The sequence below is a fragment of the Apium graveolens genome, chromosome 4 (assembly GCF_009905375.1).
Source record: "Apium graveolens cultivar Ventura chromosome 4, ASM990537v1, whole genome shotgun sequence".
NCBI lineage: Eukaryota > Viridiplantae > Streptophyta > Magnoliopsida > Apiales > Apiaceae > Apium > Apium graveolens.
The window spans coordinates 70,716,469-70,737,790 of NC_133650.1; the positions used below are offsets into that span (position 1 = coordinate 70,716,469).

The window sequence follows — 21,322 nt, forward strand, 5'->3', positions numbered from 1 at the left end:
AATCTGGTTGGATTTCCACTGGTTCCAACTCGATCACATGGCTTGCATCAGCATTATACTTTTTCAGGAGAGATACATGAAACACATTGTGCATATGTTGCATTTGCGGCGGCAGCGCCAATTCATACGCCACTTTCCCAACTTGTCGCAATACTTCAAATGGTCCAATGTACCTTGGACTCAACTTTCCTTTCTTTCCAAATTGAGTTAAACCTTTCCAAGGAGATATCTTCAACAAGACTTTGTCTCCAGTTTCAAATTGCTCATCTTTTCGTTCTTGATTCGCGTACTTTGCCTGTTGGTTTTGAGCTGCAATTAATCTCTTTCGTATCATTTCAACATTTTCCTTCGTTTGCTGAACTGGCTCTGGGCTAATTAACTTGCGCTCGCCAACTTCGTCCCAATAAGTAGGGGATCTACACTTTCTTCTATACAACGCTTCATAAGGCGGCATGCCAATACTTGCGTGATAACTGTTGTTGTAGGAAAACTCAATTAAGGGCAAATGATCGTCCCAATTTCCTTTGAAATCTATTGCGCAGGTTCGCAACATGTCTTCAATCGTCTGAATTGTCCTTTCACTTTGTCCGTCTGTCTGCGGATGATATGCCGTACTCATTTTCAACTTCGTTCCCAAATGATCATGGAATTGTTGCCAAAATCTCGAATTAAACCTTGGATCTCTATCAGACACGATAGATACAGGAACTCCATGACGCATCACGATCTCATCCAGATACAATTTGACCAACTTCTCTAATGAAAACCTTTCGTTTATCGGCAAGAAATGTGCTGACTTTGTCAACCGATCGATTACCACCCAAATTGCATCGTGATTTGACTTGGTTTTAGGTAATCCTACCACAAAATCCATCGCGATATGTTCCCATTTCCATTAAGGTATGTCCAGTGGCTGAAGCAATCCGCTTGCCCTTTGATGTTTCGCTTTAACTCTTTGGCACGTGTAGCATTTACTTATCCATTCCACAATTTCCTTTTTCATGTTTGGCCACCGGTAATTTTCTTTTAAATCCTGGTACATCTTCGTACTCCCAGGGTGAATTGAAAATCTCGAGTTATGCGCTTCTTGCAAAATCTCGTGCTTTAGTTCCACAACATTAGGTATCCAAATACGTGAGTTAACACGGTATATCCCTTTTCTATCCTTTTGAGCTTTAATTTCTTCTCCCGTCAACTTATTCCTTTCGCGATTCATCACTTGCTCTTGACAACATCGAATCTTTTCCAAAATTTCAGGTTGAAACAGCATTGCATAAATAACTTCATCTCCACATTCTGGAGTCTGCACCTCTATTTCCATTTTGTCAAAGTTCTTGATTAATTCTTCCGATGACGTTAACATATTCAACCTTTCCTTTCGACTTAAAGCATCAGCTACCACATTTGCCTTTCCAGGATGATATTTTATCGCACAATCATAATCTTTGATCAATTCCAACCACCTTCTTTGTCGTATATTTAGTTCTTTCTGAGTAAAGATATACTTTAATCTCTTATGGTCCGTATAAATCTCGCACTTTTCCCCGTACAAATAATGCCTCCAAATCTTAAGGGCAAATACAATCGCTGCCAATTCCAAATCGTGCGTTGGATACTTTTTCTCATGCGGCTTGAGTTGCCTTGACGCATATGCTATTACCTTCCCGTGTTGCATTAACACGCATCCAAGCCCTTTATTTGAAGCATCACTGAATACCACAAATTCCCCTTTATCATCTGGTAATACCAACACTAGGGCGGTTACCAATCTCTTCTTTAACTCTTGGAAACTTTCCTCAAACTTTTCTGTCTATACGAACTTCTCGTTCTTTCTGGTTAACTTTGTCAACGGAACGGCAATCTTTGAGAAATCTTGCACAAATCTTCTATACTATCCGGCTAATCCCATAAAACTTCTGACTTTCGTCGGAGTCTTGGGTCTTTCCCAATTCATTACAGCTTCTATCTTGGCTGGTTCCACTTTAATTCCTTCTTTATTGACTACATGACCAAGAAATTGCACTTCCTTTAGCCAAAATTCACACTTTGAAAACTTTGCATACAGCTTCTCTTTTCGCAGAATTTCCAAGGAAATCCTCAAATGCTCCTTATGATCTTCTTCCGTCTTGGAGTAAATCAGTATATCGTCGATAAACACAATCACGAACTTGTCCAAATACTGCTTGAACACTCTGTTCATAAGATCCATAAATGCAGCTGGCGCATTCGTTAAGCCAAATGCCATCACCAAAAACTCATAGTGTCCGTATCTTGTTCGGAACGCTGTCTTGGGTATATCTTCCGTTTTGATCTTTAATTGATGATACCCAGATCTTAGATCAATTTTTGAAAAACACGAAGCTCCTTTCAATTGGTCAAACAAGTCATCGATCCGTGGTAGAGGGTACTTATTCTTGATCGTCAACTTATTCATCTCACGGTAATCGATACACAATCGCATGCTTCCATCCTTTTTCTTTACAAACGACACCGGTGCGCCCCACAGGGATACACTCGGTCGGATTACTCCTTTGTCCAACAACTCTTGCAACTGAGCTGCCAATTCCTTCATTTCAACCGGCGCCATGCGATAGGGAGCTTTCGATACTGGTTCCGTACCAGGAGCCAAATCAATCGTAAACTCGATCTCTCTGTCTGGAGGTAGTCCAGGCAATTCATCAGGAAACACGTCCAAAAAATCTCTTACTACCGGAATATCGTCGATCTTTACAGATTCTTTTTCCACGTCTACGATATTAGCCAAATAAACTTCACATCCTTGACGAATTAATCTTCTCGCCTCAATAACCGTTACAAAATTTCTTCTCTTGCCTCTTTCCTTTAAATATCACTTCCTCACCATCCTTGGTTCTTAACTTCACTTTCTTACTTTTACACTCTATTTGCGCCTCATGATTTGACAACCAATCCATTCCTAGTATAACCTCAAATTCTCCTAACTTAAAAGGAATTAAGTCAGCAGAAAGGTGCCGACCTTCTATAGACACATCACAATCAGGGCAAATCTTATTAACAACAATTTTCTCTTGATTTGCTACCTCTATAATCAAATTAGGCTCTAGAGGGTACGCAACACAATTTAACTTATCAAGAATACTTTCAGAGATAAAAGATCTAGTTGCTCCAGAATCCATCAAAACTTTTACTTCTACTGAGTTTATAACAAGCATACCTGCTACCACGTCCACATCTTGCACCGCATCTTTCATTGACATGTTAAAGGTTCTAGCTCTGGGTTGAGCTGATGGTGCTGGGAGAGACGGCGGTCCAGTAATTCTGAGAACATTAGCCTTCTGCACAGGCTCCTTGCAATTTCTAGCCATATGGCCCACTTTGCCACACTTGAAACAGGCCAAATCAGGTTTCCTTACTCCATTTGAACATTCTATAGAATAATGCCCCTTCTGGTTGCACTTAAAACATGTTATGTCTAGCTTATTACACCTCCCTGGGTGTCTCTTTCCACAGTTCCTGCATTCTTGCATCTGGGGTCTGCTATCCTTTCCCGGTTGTCCAGCTTTCTGGAAATGGTTCTTCTGAGCTCCATTCCCGGGTCTAAACTTCTGGAACTTTTGGTTCTGACCTCCACCATTCTTCCCAAACTTCCCTCTGAACTTTGAGCTTCCTTGCTCTTGCTCAGAGCTTTCAAACTTCCTCTTTCTTCCTTCATTTTCTCTTCGAGCAGCTTCCCGCTCACCTTCCACTATCATTGCTTTCTAAACCAATGCAACATAGTTCTTGATTTCCAACATTGCTATTTGACTCCTAATCCACGGCTTAAGTCCCTGCTGGAACCTCTTAGCCTTCTTCACTTCAGTATTCACGTACTCAGGTACGAACCTTGACAATTCCGAAAACTTCACCTCATATTCTACTACCGACATTTCCTCCTGTCTAAGAGCCAAGAATTTCATCTCCAACTGATCTTGCTTATAGCTTGGCAAATACTTTTCCAGAAACATCTAGGTAAACTTCTCCCAAGATAAGTCTTTACCTTCCAACAACGCCTTAGACGACTCCCACCAGAAACTTGCTTCATCTTTCAGATAATAACTTGCGTACTGAGCTTTCTTATCATCCTTAACTTCTGCTAACTCAAAGGCTTTTTCCATCTCTCTCAACCACGACTGCGCTTTAATCAGGTCTGGCAAACCTAAGAACTCTGGAGGATGAACAGATTGAAAGTGCTTGAAATTTCCAACTTTTGGGGCCACAGGTTGTTGCAAAAGTTGAGCAAGTCTGCTCATCATAGTGGTTTCTGGGTTTATTTCTGGGTCTTGGGTGGGAATTTCTTCTTCTTGGTGATCTGGTGAGTTGGCCATTTCTTACAAACCTGATTAAGCAATTATTTAGAAATACGATAGCATGGCATATATATAACAACAATTTTTTTTCTTTTATGAAATCTCTTTTGTGGGTTTTAAGTTTTACCCAATTTGCACATGCAATCCTATTACTACATAATTCTCATATCAGTGTTGTTTTATCATGGCACGAAATAGGGTTTTATGATCTTTAAACATGGTTATACGAAAATATGGTTGTATTTAAAACATGGCATTGAGAACAGTTTATAAGATAATCAAGGTGCACAAAGGAAAGCAAGATAATAGATTTATCAAAGGTTACATAGGGAATATTCTGGATATTAGGGTTCTAAAACAAGGTACAATAAATAGCAGGGTTAAACAGAGGAAAAACTGGAAAACATCCCCTATCTACCCCTAACTTCCAACTACTACTACTACTACACTGGTCTGAAATACAACGAGATAAATGAAAAAGGGATCCCGGCATCTGACCAAGTATCCCAAAGCCTACCGGCACTGAAAACAACAACAACAATCTACGGGCTCAACCAACAGTCCCGTCTAATCATCTAGAATCTCTCTCAACACAACCAACATCCAGCGAATGATCTTATGCAGCCTCCGGGCCTCAGCATCAGCATCACTAGTGGATGGTCCCTCATCCAATCTCCTCCTGGCAACCTGCTCCACCATCTTCACCCGAACTCGCCACTCATCATCCATAACAGAAGCACTCTGCCTAGACTCTCTGGCTAGTCTATCCACCAAAGCTCCCAACTCAGGAATGCGGGAGTACACAAAGTCTCGGTCCTGGGCTAACTTGCCACCAACACTGACAGGAACAATCTTAGGCATCTCCGACTCTGGCTCAGGGGCAGGGGTCTCTGAATCTGGCCTCAGGGGTGAAATCTGCATGGGGATCTCACTACTCTCAGAAGGGTCCTCCTCTGGGTCTGAACTAACATACACAGGCTCCTCTGGAGAGGGTGGAACGGGGTCCATAGGGGTACCAGTCAAGCTAATCTCTGAGTCTGAGTCACTACCACTACTAGGATCCTGAGAGAAAACACAAAACAACAACCAAGAAACAATGTTAGGGTTAAATAAAGCTTCCAGCTAACTCACACCCTAACTCTAGTTTCCACTTTACCAATCAACACTTTCCTTAGACTATACCTAATAGTCTAACTCAACTCTACATGAGTCGAACTTTCTCGCGATATAGATATATTCCCAAAATACCTTTTTTTTTAAAACCTAACTTGTCTCAGGGACTAGATCCTGTAGCTCTGATACCAACTTGTGACGCCCTCAATCTCGGGGTTAGGAAATGAGGACTCACACACCTCTAATCTAATAATTAAATATGCATAAACCCCGATTACTACTAACAGGATCAACAGGATAAAGTATGAGACAAGATTACAACTACCAATCACAAAATATAACTTACAAACCCAAAATATTATTAAATAATCAATATCGATTCCGGCTGGGAACCGACAGATAACCCATTGTATCTTTATACACCTCTTTCTAGGCGCGAGCTCACTCATAAAAACCACTACCTACTCTGGCAACCGGAAGCCCTCAACACAGTAGGGACCACCAGGTACGCTCTAACGAGCAGTGCGCCTAAGCCTGGCCATCTTCTTGCTTAACTGCCATGGTTAGATTAAGACAAAACAAATGAGTATAAAACTCAGCAAGTAACTATATAGCAGTTCTACAATATCAAATCTCAATATACTTTGAACCAACTAGGGCATTCTACTTTAATTAATCTAGGTGGCAGATTTCCATTTTTTTTTTCTTTGGGATAAGGAAAGGTATCTGAAGAATAGTAAGGCTTTCAAGAAACAAGGCTCGAAACAGGACGAAAGCCGACATTCATCACAAATCATTATAGGATCAAAATAGATCTTTCGATAGAGGAAATCAACAGTATTTCAAGATAGAATCAATCATATGATCAACAATTTCAAGAATCAGGGTTCTCGAGCTTTAAGCTCCACAATAACATAATCAAATCTTTTCAAGGCAATGTAAAAAAATTTTCATTTCCAAAAATCAATTTTCTGAATAAAAGTTTCAGTTCCCTTTTAAATAATCAATTAGAACCCTTGATTGGATCACTTTATCCTTCCATTTTATTATATATGGGTGATCAGCCCGTATCGACCTCCATTCCGGTCTTTAAGGTACCAATCGGCATAATTTCAGCCTTAAATTGGACTAGTCCCACTAGCCTCTTACCATGACTGGACTAGTCCCACTAGCCTCTTATGTCTCAATCCAATCCATCGGGAATTCATTTGAAAAACCTTGAGTTGGAAAAACAAATAGGTTTTCAAAAATTCATTTTATCATTACCAAGCATTTGAAATCATTCGGACTCTTTCAAGTCGAAACTCATTCTTAAATCAGATTTTAAATAAACAAATTTCAGGGAGTGAATGAAAGATACGCAAGGAACAATTCACAAGAATTCTGTGTCAAGGATAACAAGGCTCCAAATTAGAAGGATAAACATTGATTTAGGGATCAATAGGGTGATCAAGAGAAACATAATATCATTAAACAGGGTTAACCAAGATAATCAATAGGTTCAATATGATTCATGGCATTATAGGTAACTTGAACAGAAAGGTCAGGTTATCAATGAGTGAAATCAATAGGCTTATCAATAGCAGGTTATCAAGAACAGGGATTCTTTAGATCAATAACAGGGTTTCATAAAAAAGGGTTTCATGCTTAAACAGTTCAATACTCTACATGGTATGAACAACATTTCCTTTATAATCATTTGCACAAGTAATCAAAGTTACTTGCCTGAATTTGCTTTCCTGAGGGTTGAACTACTGCCACCTAGTAAATCCTTTCCTTTCCTAGCCTGAATGCCCTCACGCTCCGAATCTACAATAACACCAAAATCTTAATTAGATTCCCAACTCTCGTTCCCGGAACGATTACACTATACGATAGCTCGACTATATCCTTGACTCGAGCATACGAATATAGCTTATACATATAAGAATATAGCACTTAGCACATAGCACAATCCTTTCTCGTAGCTTTTATATCCTTATATACTTAGCAATCAAAGCGTACTCGCTTGACCTTGGCTATTTCTCAAATCAAACTAACACGACTCTTTTACGAGTACAAGATCTATTCACAACCAAACATTTACGTTCATAACCATCACTTATATCAATTAACTTAGTTCCCTTTTTTTTTGCTCCTTAATTCGAGCCACATACTATAATCAAGCAACAAATTCCTAAATATTTACTTATACACTTTCAATCATCCTTTTAATCATAAAAACCAAGTAATTTGACTTTCATTCCTTATGGGCTATTCGGCCTTATCACACAAAATTAACCAAATTCTCACTTTAATTCACATACATACACACAACTCATTCAAAGCTATTAAAGTATCATCCTTCTTCATTTTAATCATAAAAATTCGAGCCAAATCATACATACTTGTGCACATGCAATTCAGTTTTAACTTATCATGATATCAAACACTTTATCTTTATCAAGTAAGCCAACTAAGTTTCTTAACACAATCGATTTTCTCCTAAATCACAACATGCATCCATTCATTCATCAAATTAGTCCCTTTTTAACTTAATCTAATTCGGCAAAACTCAATTTTACTTCTCAAGGACAAATCAATGACATGCACATCTTGATCCTCTTTAAAACTAGCATGCAATCACTTTTAGGCCATTTATACTTAGTGTTTACCAAGATTATCTCACAAAATCAATTTCCTTTCTTATTAACACAAAAATTCGAACCTAAACTTAGCATGCAACAATAATTTCATTCCTTTTTAATCTAATAACAATCCATCATCATTTTAAACAAGTTAACTCAAATCAAACAACTTTTAGAGATTAAAATCATTCGGCCTTTTTCAAAAACAATCATGCAACTTGATATTCTTAATCCTTGAATCACAAATCCACCTATATTTCAACATCAAATCAATAATTCATGCATTTCAACACAATCAAATTGATTCCTTTTAAAATAGTAAGGGCCATTCGGCCTTTTAATCAAAACACCACATGCAAACATAAATAAGTGATCTTAAGGTTCTAGAGCTCAGTTTTTAACATCATAGCTCACCACCGGTTCACCGGAGTTCATCACCGGTGGCGGTGGCTTCACGGTGGTGCCCTCATTCGAGGGTGTCCAACCACGAAACCCCTGATTTCTCAAAAGAAATGCATCAACACCACATGCAAACTGATTTCAGCATAATAATCATAGGATACGAACTAATCAAGCAAGCCCTCAGTTCTTGGCTCAAAACCGAACCTAAAAACACACATACTTCGGCATGCAAGCCTAATCACACACATGCACATACTTCTTACTATACATAAGTGTTTAGCAAGAAGAATTAGGGATGATTGATGAGTTTGATCAAGGAAAAAGGAGGTATACCGAGAGAGATTGAAGAGAGAGCCGAGAGAGAGTTGTTCGAGTGAGAGAGAGAGAGTGAAAGAAAAATAGGAGAGAAAAGAGTGAGTGCACGGAAAAGAAAGAAGAAAATGGGGAGGAAGGAGTAATTTATACTCCACCAACACAAGGGCAAAATGGTAATCTAATAACTCCCTTTTTAATTTGCACTTTCTTTCTCTTTTTACTCAAATGCAACGAAATTCAAAATAAAAATATTTCTCTCTCGGAAAGTCGAGGATTATTGAAAATGACAATTTTAACACGTAGGTCTCAAAATTAGCTTTTTATCCATAACTCATAATAAGAATTTGAGCGAACGGTTGATTTTATATGAATTTCGCAAACTTGCTTTAATAAATACAATTTCCACATAAAATTGATTTAAAAAGGCAAAGATCAACAATCAAATTCACTTATTATTTTTAAAAAGTCTCTAGGATCATTACGAAGGTAACAAAATAAATACCTTGTTTTTATCCTTCTCGGATGATTTTATAAAAAAGGCGCGAAGGTTAATTAAACCTTTACTTAAATCACGTAATTCCTTTAAAATTCACAAAATTGACACAGAACATATAGTCATGCACACAGTCAAGCAATCACACACATATAGTCACTAACGACTTAGGTCTGATCATAGAATCTATCCCTCTTTAATCTTTATCCTCTTTTACGCGTACCGGGTCACGTTTAGCCTGACGGCCCGACGCTCAGCGTTTCGATTACGCTTCTCATTATCTTTGCCAATCAACACGTCTCTTAAGACGAAATACTTTATTCATTCACTTCACATATAATTCACATTTTATATTATTTAATTCCATATTAGGACGGGTTCCGTTCTACCTGATGGTCCGACACCAAGCTTAATTTCTAAGCTGACTCTTTAAATTAGAACGTTTTTATTCACGCTCCTAAACTCTAGTATACAGATAAGACAAAAAAAATCATCACTTAGTCACATAATTATAATCTCAACACATAACACATACTTTATTTTCTTAATTAAGACGCAAAATTCTCAGTCGTTACACTAATGAAGACCCAAACATGCACATCAGGGATTTCATCGAGATCTGTGACACTTTTAAGTTCAATGATGTGTCTGAAGATGCCATTAAGCTGTGACTATTCCCATTCTCTTTGAGGGACAAAGCGAAGTGTTGACTACATTCTCTACTACCGGGGTCTATCACCAAATGGGAGGATCTTGTTCGAAAGTTTCTCACTAAATTCATTCCTATGGCGAAGACTGCTGCAATCAGGAATGCTCTTACTCAGTTTGCTTAGTAAACTGGTGAATCTCTATGTGAGGCTTGGGATCATTATAAGGAGATGCTAAGGAAGTGCCCACACCACGTCATGCCTGATTGGATGATCATAAACTGTTTCTATAATGGTCTAGGTGCACATTCTAGACCCATGCTTGATGTAGCATCTGGTGGAGCCTTATGGGCTAAAAGCTATAATGAAGCTTATGAGTTGATTGAGCTAATGGCTGCCAATGAATACCAGAATCCTACGCAAAGAATGTTGCAAGGGAAGGTAGCAGGAATTCTGGAAGTGGATCAAACTACCGCTATAGCTTCTCAACTACAAGATTTGACGATGAAAGTGGACTCTTTGGCCAATTATTGAGTTAATCAGATTACCAGTGATTATAAACTTTGTGCGGGAACACATGAAAATGAGAAGTGTGCTATTTCTAGAAAATTAGCTCAATTTGTGAGCAACTTTCAGAGGTCACAACAACAAGCTCCGGCCACTTATCATCCGAACAACCGTAATCATCCTAACTTCAGTTGGAGCAACAGTTAGAATGCAGTGCAACAATCTTATCAGCCATATACAGCAAGGCAATATAACCCTCCTGGTTTTCAGCAACCACAATATGCCCTAAAGCAACAACTTCAACTTCAGCAGCTACCTCAAGCTAACGAAAAATCTGAATTTGAGGAGTTGAGACTCATATGCAAGAGCCAAGTTATCACTATCAAGATCTTGGAAAATCAAATTGGGCAAATTTCGAATGCCTTACTTTTTTGCCAACCTGGCACGCTTCCAAGCGATACTGAAGTGTCAGGCAAGAAGGAAGCTCAGAAGCATGTTAAGGCAATTACATTGAGGTCTGGTAAGGTTACGAATCTTGTAGTAGCTAAAACTCCAATTGCTGAAGTAGAGGCTGATGAAGAAGAAGAGCAAAAGGAAGCCGAAGTGGAACCAAGGAAGACTACTGTTGAGCACACTCCTCCTGAGGGTAATACAGGGGAGAAACAGATCTATCCTCCACCTCCTTTTCCTAAGAGGCTGCAAAAAAAGAAACTGGATAAGTAGTTTGCGAAGTTTTTGGAGGTGTTCAAGAAACTTCACATCAACATACCTTTCGCTGAAGCTCTTGAGCAAATGCCTAGTTACATGAAATTTATGAAAGTTATTCTCTCTAGGAAGGTGAAGCTTGATGACTTAGAGACCGTTGCTCTCGCGGAGGAATGCACTGCTGTGCTGCAACAGAAATTGCCTCCGAAGCTTAAAGATCCCGCAAGCTTCACTATTCCTTGCACCATTGGAAATGTGTCATTTGATAAATGTCTATGCGACTTGGAAGCTAGCATCAATCTGATGCCATTGTCAATCTTCAAAAAGCTAGACTTGCCTGATCCAAAGCCTACATACATGACTTTGCAGTTGGCCGATTGTTCTATTACATATCCGCGAGGTATTGTGAAGGATGTATTGGTCAGGGTGGATAAACTCATTTTCTCTGCTGATTTTGTAATTCTTGATTTCAAGGAGAATAAGAAGATTCCCATAATCTTGGGAAGACCTTTCTTGGCGACGGGCCGAACCTTGATAGATTTGCAGAAAGGTAAGCTTACTATAACACCCCCAAATCCGGGGTCGGGGATTCGGGTTATCACGAGTTCCATTTCCCTAATCAATACTTAATCTTAACAGTCAACCAACTACTGTGTACTGTGACCCCACGATATAAACACACACACACCACAACTTATAGTCTCAGAGATGAATACCAAAAATAACACAAGTCATTTTATTCCACAATTATAAGTCATTACACCTCAAAAGGGTTTCTGAATAAATTTACATATTCTTTGCCATTATTACAATTCATAATATACATAAGTCTGGTACATCAATAGTTGAAAACCTAGCCTATTGGTAGTTCCTACCTCAGCTACGGCGGCATCAACGCCTACAGGAAACTGCGGAACGTTTTCTATCCGCTCACGAATTGGGAGCTTGGTCCTGTTCATCTTGTCTATCTATTGTTGTATGATGAAAGAAGAAAGCAAGGGTGAGCAACAAGCCCACCAAAATAATATGTATAATGATTAACAATATATGAGCATTCTCATAGCACTCATGAAAGTCTTGATCAAGAAGAATTGAACCAAGTTTGACCTCTTAATGCGACCAAGTCGCAAAATATTTAGTATATATGTATATATACTTTTCAAAATCTTTGAAATCCTCTGCCATGCATAATATACGTAGAGTTCCTGTTTATAACTGTATAAAAATATCGTTGCAAGGTGATCTCATATATCTAACCTTGTCTCAATGTTTTTCTGAAAATCTATGTCATGTATAAGATAATCATTAACCAGATATATGTTGAAAAGGTGAAGTTACGAGATACTCCAATATACTTATATCTTTTCCGAATACTACTTGAACTACCACTGTTCAAGGTATAATCCGTTTCAAAAGTTCACCACATAGATGAGACTACAAGATAAGATTTGAATAGATTCAATCCTTGAAATATCATTATAAATAATGAAGTTACAAGATACTTCATTAAGTCCCGATATATATATACACCTATATATATATACATTTCATACACTCCTTGAAAACCTCTGTTATGAAAATTATAAATAGAGTTGTAATATCCAATGAATTTGGAAAGGAGAAAACCTTGGCATAAACCTGATATCTTGCTGATCAGGCAAAGATACCAATAAGTAACCTTTTCTACTAGTAGATGGATGAATCCCCCACTGGTCATCACCCTGTCCGTATTAGGACCATATGCTGGACTGCCACTCAGCCACTTACGTATTTGATGGACTCCCACTGAGCCACTTACACTTTCATGGACACCCACTGAGCCCATGTTGCTTATGCCGACTCAAATAGATGGACTTACTTCCCGAATGTTGGGTAAGTAATCAATTTATTTATCAAAACAGCAACCTTGTTGCGAATATAAATACACCACAGAGCCGGGTCCCTCAGGTTTTGAGCGAGTATTTAATTTCCCTTCGAAAGGAAGATCTTAAATATAAAAATGAGTTTTGGGATCTGCTCTAACTTTTTAAAAATCATTTTGAAGACTCGAAAACATTTTTAAGATCTCAAAGGGTCCAATAATTCGTGGGCTTAGCTTTCCTTTCTTTCCGAACCACATCCATCCTTTCCAAGGGAATACCTATAACAGCACTAAGTCCCTTACTTCATATTCTTTGTCCTTTCGTGTCAAATCAACATACTTCTTATGTCCATCTTGGGCTACTACCAGCCGTCCTCTGATTAGATCTATTATATCCTTGGTCCTTTGGACTACTGCGGGTCTGAGCATCTTGCGCTCTACAACTTCATCCTAACATAAGGGAGATCGACATTATCTTCCCTCAAGGATCTCATAAGGCGACATCTCGATACTGTCATACGATCTATTATCGTGAGAAAACTCAATCCGTGTTAAGTGACCATTCCAAATTCTTTCAAGTCTATGGCACAGACTCTCATCATAGCTTCTAGCATTATAGCTTTTTGCTTCTCAATACCCATTCTTTTCCAGTTTGTAATCATTACTATCTTCCGTTCCTAATATTATACTGGTTATACTTTTGCTCGTTAGCGTTCTATAACCTTTTAATAAATGTGTCAACCTTAGTATCATGAATGTGTTTCCATTCTGAATACCACCATACTCATACTACTCATTTTCTAACTACTTGTATCTTCGAAAGCTTGACCCATCGTATAGAAGTAAAAGATTTTATTGAGAGATCACTATGATCATACACACTTGTTACATCACATAGTTAGTACAGAAGGTGGTCAGCCTTTAGTACTTGACAAGCAATTAAACAATAGATGGTATCCTACTAGGCTTCTATCACACAGATAGATAGTCATTCGGCAATACCTCCCCTTCTGGAAGGGTTGTTCTTCTCAGCTTATACAAAATGAAAAGAAGAGAAAAGAACGAATTGAAGAGAATTGTATATGAAAAAGTACTGTCACAAATATCTGGCTTGGAATCTACCTCTGAACTATAGAGGTTTGTCATAGGAGAACAAAACATATGTGTATATATATCAACATCAAGTATTATAACATCGCAATTCATGTGCCTGGATGTTTACTATTCCGTCCATCGTCCTATGGACCCATGCTCTCGCTCGAGCTTAAATACAATCACCGTTGAAACTCCCTCGACAGCGAAAATCGAATCTGGGATTTTATTCTAGACATCATCGTTACTAGAATTCTATGCTTGCACTACAACCTTCCTAATATAGTAATACGACTCTCTATTCATACGAAGGAATAAATATTCAATAGGTAAATAATCAACTTAATTAGTCTATCAATGATAACTTATACACCACCACGACCTGATTAGTGGTACTCAATCTCAACATCCATTCCAATACAACTCTCACGATTATAAGTAATCGGCTCATTACTCGTAGAATCATTCCTACATTACTATGGTCCACCGTTGACCTACTGCAGTCATTCGTTTTCCATGAAGTCTTAATAGCTAACCATATGGAGTCCATACATATCGTATCAAATTCTTCCAAGGAGGTAACATGATCACCGTTCATGATTCATGAAGAACACTCCTGAACTTGACGTACATATGACATGAAGCAGATAAAATTGTAGAAGAGTTTCAATGAAAGCAACAATAGCAGGTTAATACCATTCTTAATCATATGCCTTCAATAGAAGACTTAACTCAAAGGTTTGTTTAGTCCTTTTTGAAACATGGTCCTGGCTTATTCTCCAGATAGTACCTTCTAAGATAGGTAGCCCGCTCATGGCGATTACACGAATTAAACCTTTACCAAACTACTATTACGGTTGGGTATTGCATAGTCATCAGAAGGAATGTCAATCTTCCAAACCATAATACAACCTTCACGGCTTCAACCATCATCACTGTATTCCTCTGGCATGAGCGCCTATAATTCCTCTCTTACACTCAAAGTGTCGGCCACCTCATTGGCCTTTCCTAATAGTAATAGTTCCTTATAATCAATGTCATTTTAACCACCTTCAACTAAATTTTCTACCTCATTTCAAAATACTGCTTGTGTGAAAATGCTCTTTCTTAAGTCCTTGTGATAAAATAAGTAAAAAAAAATTACCATTTTTTTCCATAAGTCACTGCCTTAGTCTTTAAATGTAAACATTATCATGGCTGACTCTCGATCATACTTAGGACGTCTTTTATCTTGGGCCCTTCTTGCTTTAATAATTCTGACCTTCATTGGTTCAATCTATACTTCTTTTGGTTTAACGCGTGCCCACCTGGAATTATTATAATTACGCCATATTTCCTTCATCAAAATTTCTATTCTTGAGAACTTTGAATACTACCTTTCTCCTTGTAAAACCTCTAAGGTTATCCTTAAATCCTTCATCAGGCACACCCTAGGCACATGACATATCAAGATACCATTTACTAATACTAGAATTATTGTCTATATAGTTCTGAAAAATTTCTCCACTAATCCTTAAAGGTTGTTGTTACCTTAATCCTTTCCAATTTATACTGTCAAAACTCATACTATCCCTATTAAGGGTGAAATACCAACCTTTATGCATTCCCCTAGGATTCATTCTAAGTTACAGATGTTCTATCCTTAATTCCACCTTTAAAAAGGTACATGCATCCTTCCATGGATAAATCAAGTCATATATCCCTGATAAGGGTGTCTTATTTAATCATTCCCACCCAGATAGTCTATACCAATTTCACAATAGCATCCTTATTCAAACTGAGGTCAACACATATGGCCTTCAAAAGATAACAATGGTTACCCGCTTTTCTTTCCTAATTTGGTAATGACAACATGGATGTCCTGGAAGATATTGGTCGTGTTCAACGTGAACTTCTTCTTAATAATTCCTCATTTACTTTTGTTGTTTATCTCAACAATCATCTCAATATTGGGATGTCTTTCATACCTGGCGTCTCCCTTTCCGGGTATCATGCCACCGGTCTTACACTTCACATTCTTGAAGGTCACTTCCTTCATCCAATTTTCCTAATTTCCTACTTTCTTATCTCCTCAGTCTATCCGCGTCTCATTATTTATCCTTCGAACTATCTCAAGGTTTCCTCGAATTCGCCCAACTTAAAGGGGGTACAATATGTACATCTCTTATGCCTTCAACCATCAACTTTAACTCATAGTGAATCATCCTCATCCTGACGATCACATACTTTTCTATTTCTGTTACTATGATTCTTTAGGGTTTCCTCATACCCAACTCCCTTATCATTCCTCAAACTCTATTGCCTTTATACTCCTTTCCACTTCAGTTTCTTTTTATTTTCCTTTCTCTTACAATCATTTCATGAACCCACTAATTATTTACTTCAAACATCACGTCGTTCTGGGATTCTTGTCCTCAGAACGAATCTTTACAACTTTTACAACTTAGATTCATAATTCATCATACTCGTCCGCCTTTGTTCCGGCTCTAAAGCTTTTACACTATCTCTCTATCTTCCTTAGCCTTCCACCAGCGGGTGGCCTCTCTCTTAGGAAGGTAAGTGACAAAACAGTCTTTTGTGCTTCATCAATTATTTAGAATCTCAAATGATTCCCATATTTCCTTTAGCCAGGCTCTCGCCTCTACTGGGTTCGCTTGTTCCTTGGAATTCTGAGAGCTTAGCGACTTAAAGGTCCTGAAAGAATTTCCCACCGCACTGTCTCCTCAGGGTGGTGGTTGGGGATAATAGTCTAAGTTCTTTTTAGACAGGTCCATGAATTGCCGTATAGGAGTTCCGTCTCGGGTCTCCTTTCCTTACTCGACTTTCTGTTTCCTTAGTATGAAATATTTCATCCTTCTCCCATACTTGGAGTTATCTTATACGTTAAAATCCTTGTTTTCCACTTCATTATGTTCTGGGTTCCTTATATCTTAATTGCGACCTCCCTGATTATCACATTCAAGGTTTGCCCCTAATCTTATTCCTCGTGGGGGCATAATGCTTGGAAAATTTTTGAGAATCTCTGGATATTTGTCTTACTTACTTTGCTTAAGTCGTTCCCTCATTCAGTCCTTGCATGATTGCAAATTATGAATTCTCAAGTTCTATAAACTTCATGACACTCTCTTAAGTGTTAATAGTGCAATTAACAATATGAACTTATCACAAACAAACTGATCTGAACTGAAATTAACGAATATATACATAACCATTTATTCGAGGGTACAACAACTGAACACATTAGAGAGAATTACATCATTTGATCTGATCGCTTCTATCCCAAAAGTACTACCATAGATAATCATCTAGTCATTAAAACTAATCATTCATAACTTAGGCTAATCCTCCAAAAGCGGTGCTACATGAAACCTTTGTCTGATCGCTCTGGCTCTGCACACTACCATGGATCAAGAAATGCGGGCACGCACGACATCCCTAACCTGCTCCATCACAGAGGTGATGAGGTCTAAGATAGTCGCAAGTAGAGCTGGATCAACCTGACCCTCAAGATGGCCTCTAGCTGTAATTTGGGTGGTAGCCTCAATCCTTTCCATGCTATAAGCTAATCCTGCCGGAAGTACCCCGCCCTCAATCCTTGGTGCAGTAAGTTGATCCAACAGATCAGTCATAACATTACGGGCCTCAGACAGGCCACCCAAAGTCATATAATAATCGGAGATAAGAGAAGCCTGAGTGGTAGCATCTAGCAATCCATGGGGTGCAGGTGGTGCAGACCCAGGAAATCCAAATGGATAACCAAGCACGGTATCAGGTGACAATGGTGCAGGAGATAATGGTGGCATTTCCTCAGTAGGTGCTGGGCTCTGTACAGGGGAGGGAACAGGAATTGGTGGAACCTCATGGATATCTACAGGAACCTCTGGAAGAGGGTCTGACACTGGTATAATTGGTGTCATGGAAGGCCCCACTCCTTCTGCCCTCATTATCCTTTGTGCCCTTGGTAACTCTTCATCCTCTAGTGCCACCCTCACGGCCATTCTAGCTCTGGTAGTCGCCCTGACTACGGTCATCAATTCCTCAGCGGTCCTCTATTCATTCTCGTCAGGATCCTCCACGAGATCCTCCTCAGCAACAATCCCTTCTTGGATAACATCCTCAACCGCAACATTCTCAATATGAATCTCATCCGGTCCCTCGTTAGGGTACTCTATTGGATTCACAATTTGATCTCCAATATGTAATAAAACATCCTCATGCTGATGCTCCTAAACCTCAGGGTTCGGTGCCCCGCTGCCCTATACGAGAATGAACTATGTTACTATCATAATATTTATAAGGGTTCCCGTAAGGGTTTTAACTGTCAATACTACGTTAGGTAGCCCGACTACGAACTTGGAAAGAGTTCTTATTTTCTTAGTGAACTTATTATCTTAACGTTACATCCTCTCCGAGGTTTATAACGCTTAGCTCTGATACCATTTCTATAACATCCCCAAATCCGGGGTCGGGGATTCGGGTTGTCACGAGTTCCATTTCCCTTATCAATACTTAATCTTAACAGTCAACCAACTACTGTGTACTGTGACCCCACAATATACACACACACACACACCACAAGTTATAGTGTCAGAGATGAATACCAAAAATAACACAAGTCATTTTATTCCACAATTATAAGTCATTACACCTCAAAAGGGTTTCTGAATAAATTTACATATTCTTTGCCATTATTATAATTCATAATATACATAAGTCTGGTACATCAATAGTTGAAAACCTAGCCTATTGGTAGTTCCTACCTCAGCTACGGCGGCATCAACGCCTACAGGAAACTGCGGAACGTTTCCTATCCGCTCACGAATTGGGAGCTTGATCCTGTTCATCTTTTATATCTGTTGTTGTGTGATGAAAGAAGAAAGCAAGGGTGAGCAACAAGCCCACCAAAATAATATGTATAATGATTAACAATATATGAGCATTCTCATAGCACTCATGAAAGTCTTAGTCAAGAAGAATTGAACCAAGTTTGACCTCTTAATGCGACCAAGTCGCAAAATATTTAGTATATATGTATATATACTTTTCAAAATCTTTGAAATCCTCTGCCCTGTTTATAACTGTATAAAAATATCGTTGCAAGGTAATCTCATATATCTAACCTTGTCTCAACATTTTTCTGAAAATCTATGTCATGTATAAGATAATCATTAACCAGATATAAGTTGAAAAGGTGAAGTTACGAGATACTCCAATATACTTATATCTTTTCCGAATACTACTTGAACTACCACCGTTCAAGGTATAATCCGTTTCAAAAGTTCACCACATAGATGAGACTACAAGATAAGATTTGAATAGATTCAATCCTTGAAATATCATTATAAATAATGAAGTTACGAGATACTTCATTAAGTCCCGATATATATATATACACCTATATATATACATTTCATACACTCCTTGAAAACCTCTGTTATGAAAATTATAAATAGAGTTGTAATATCCAATGAATTTGGAAAGGAGAAAACCTTGGCATAAACCTGATATCTTGCTGATCAGGCAAAAATACCAATAAGTAACCTTTTCTACTAGTAGATAGATGAATCCCCCACTGGTCATCACCCTGTCCGTATTAGGACCATATGCTGGACTGCCACTCCGCCACTTACGCATTTGATGGACTCCCATTGAGCCACTTACACTTTCATGGACACCCACTGAGCCCATGTTGCTTATGCCGACTCAAATAGATGGACTTACTTCCCGAATGTTGGGTAAGTAATCAATTTATTTATCAAAACAGCAACCTTGTTGCGAATATAAAATACAGCACAGAGCCGGGTCCCTCAGGTTTTGAGCGAGTATTTAAATCCCCTTCGAAAGGAAGATCTTAAATATAAAAATGAGTTTTGGGATCTGCTCTAACTTTTTAAAAATCATTTTGAAGACTCGAAAACATTTTTAAGAATGTTTGGAGTAATGCTGATTTAATGAAATAAATCAGTCCCGATACATTTAGAAAATATCTGAATATTATTATTTAAATAATATTCCCATAAGGATAATCATTATAAAAATAATTGAAGTAGAAGTTTTAAAACTCATACTTGAAATGAATAATAAATAACCAAAGATATACTTATATGAAAGTACGATCTTTATTTGAATAATTGAAAATAAGTTTGATTATCAAAACATTATTCTTTAATAAAATAAAGAATATTATTTAATAAAATAAGCGGAGTCATAAGTCCTCAAATGAATATTCAAAATAAAATTTATTAAATAAAATAAAGTTATCGAATAAACCATATTTGATTAATAGTTTTGAAAACTATATCTATATATATAAATATATATATATAATATACCCGGGAACATCGACTCCCGGTTTAGAAAATCTTCACCTTTGGGTCCCCTATACTAAGGGTATACGCAACTACTGCTTATCTCTAGCATAGGTATTATGCAGTTTATAAGCAATTGAATCAACAATTAGATATCAAGATTACGAAACAGACATGCATATATACCATATCACATGCTCCAATATATCGCAAGATTTGCTAATAACAATCATGCACTTATCACAAGATAATACATATACATATATACATCACAACAACAGTATAACGGGTAGAAAACTTGCCAGAGTGTTCCCGGATAGACTTAAGCTTAGAGTGGGTCCGATAACCTATGAACAACAACATAAGTCGGAATTAAACGCCGTTACTTAAAATGGTCGTTTCTCCTAAACCGTACATCGGATTCAAGCGAACCACACATCAAAACGAAGCTCGTAACATGAACTATCTAAACATGGCAATGGTCAGAATCTAACATTGAGTTCACGGGTCCTGAAGTTAAGAACAAAACAGTCTAAAGTAAATCGGACATTACGACGGCTATGTTTACGCGATTACCAATTTTTATCCTACTCCAAATCAACCACCAATCAACCACAATTCAACCATACAACCAAACTCCATACATACAATGCTACAACAGCCCCAACAACTCAATATTTCCAATTTACACTACTTCCCAATCATGAACTAAAAGCTTACTTAAGTTCTTTAACTAATCAACAAGATTTACAACTCCAAACACATCACAAAACCAACACATCTCTAAATACACAATAATCAAGCTTCTCATGAACCATACCAAACACAAAAGCTCTAAATATACAAAAGTAGGGCTAGGGTATGAGATTATACCTTCCTTGGTGAGTAAAAGTAACTAAGGAGCTTGGAATCACCCTTGAAAGTCCT

General features: G+C 38.0%; 1 non-coding gene across 1 annotated transcript; it reads right to left on the bottom strand.

The window, feature by feature from the left end:
* Nucleotides 1-10,075: 10,075 nt before the first annotated feature.
* LOC141722998 (small nucleolar RNA R71) lies at nucleotides 10,076-10,182 on the bottom strand. The gene has a single exon (XR_012575993.1). It is a non-coding gene; the product is annotated as a small nucleolar RNA R71 (small nucleolar RNA).
* Nucleotides 10,183-21,322: the final 11,140 nt, after the last annotated feature.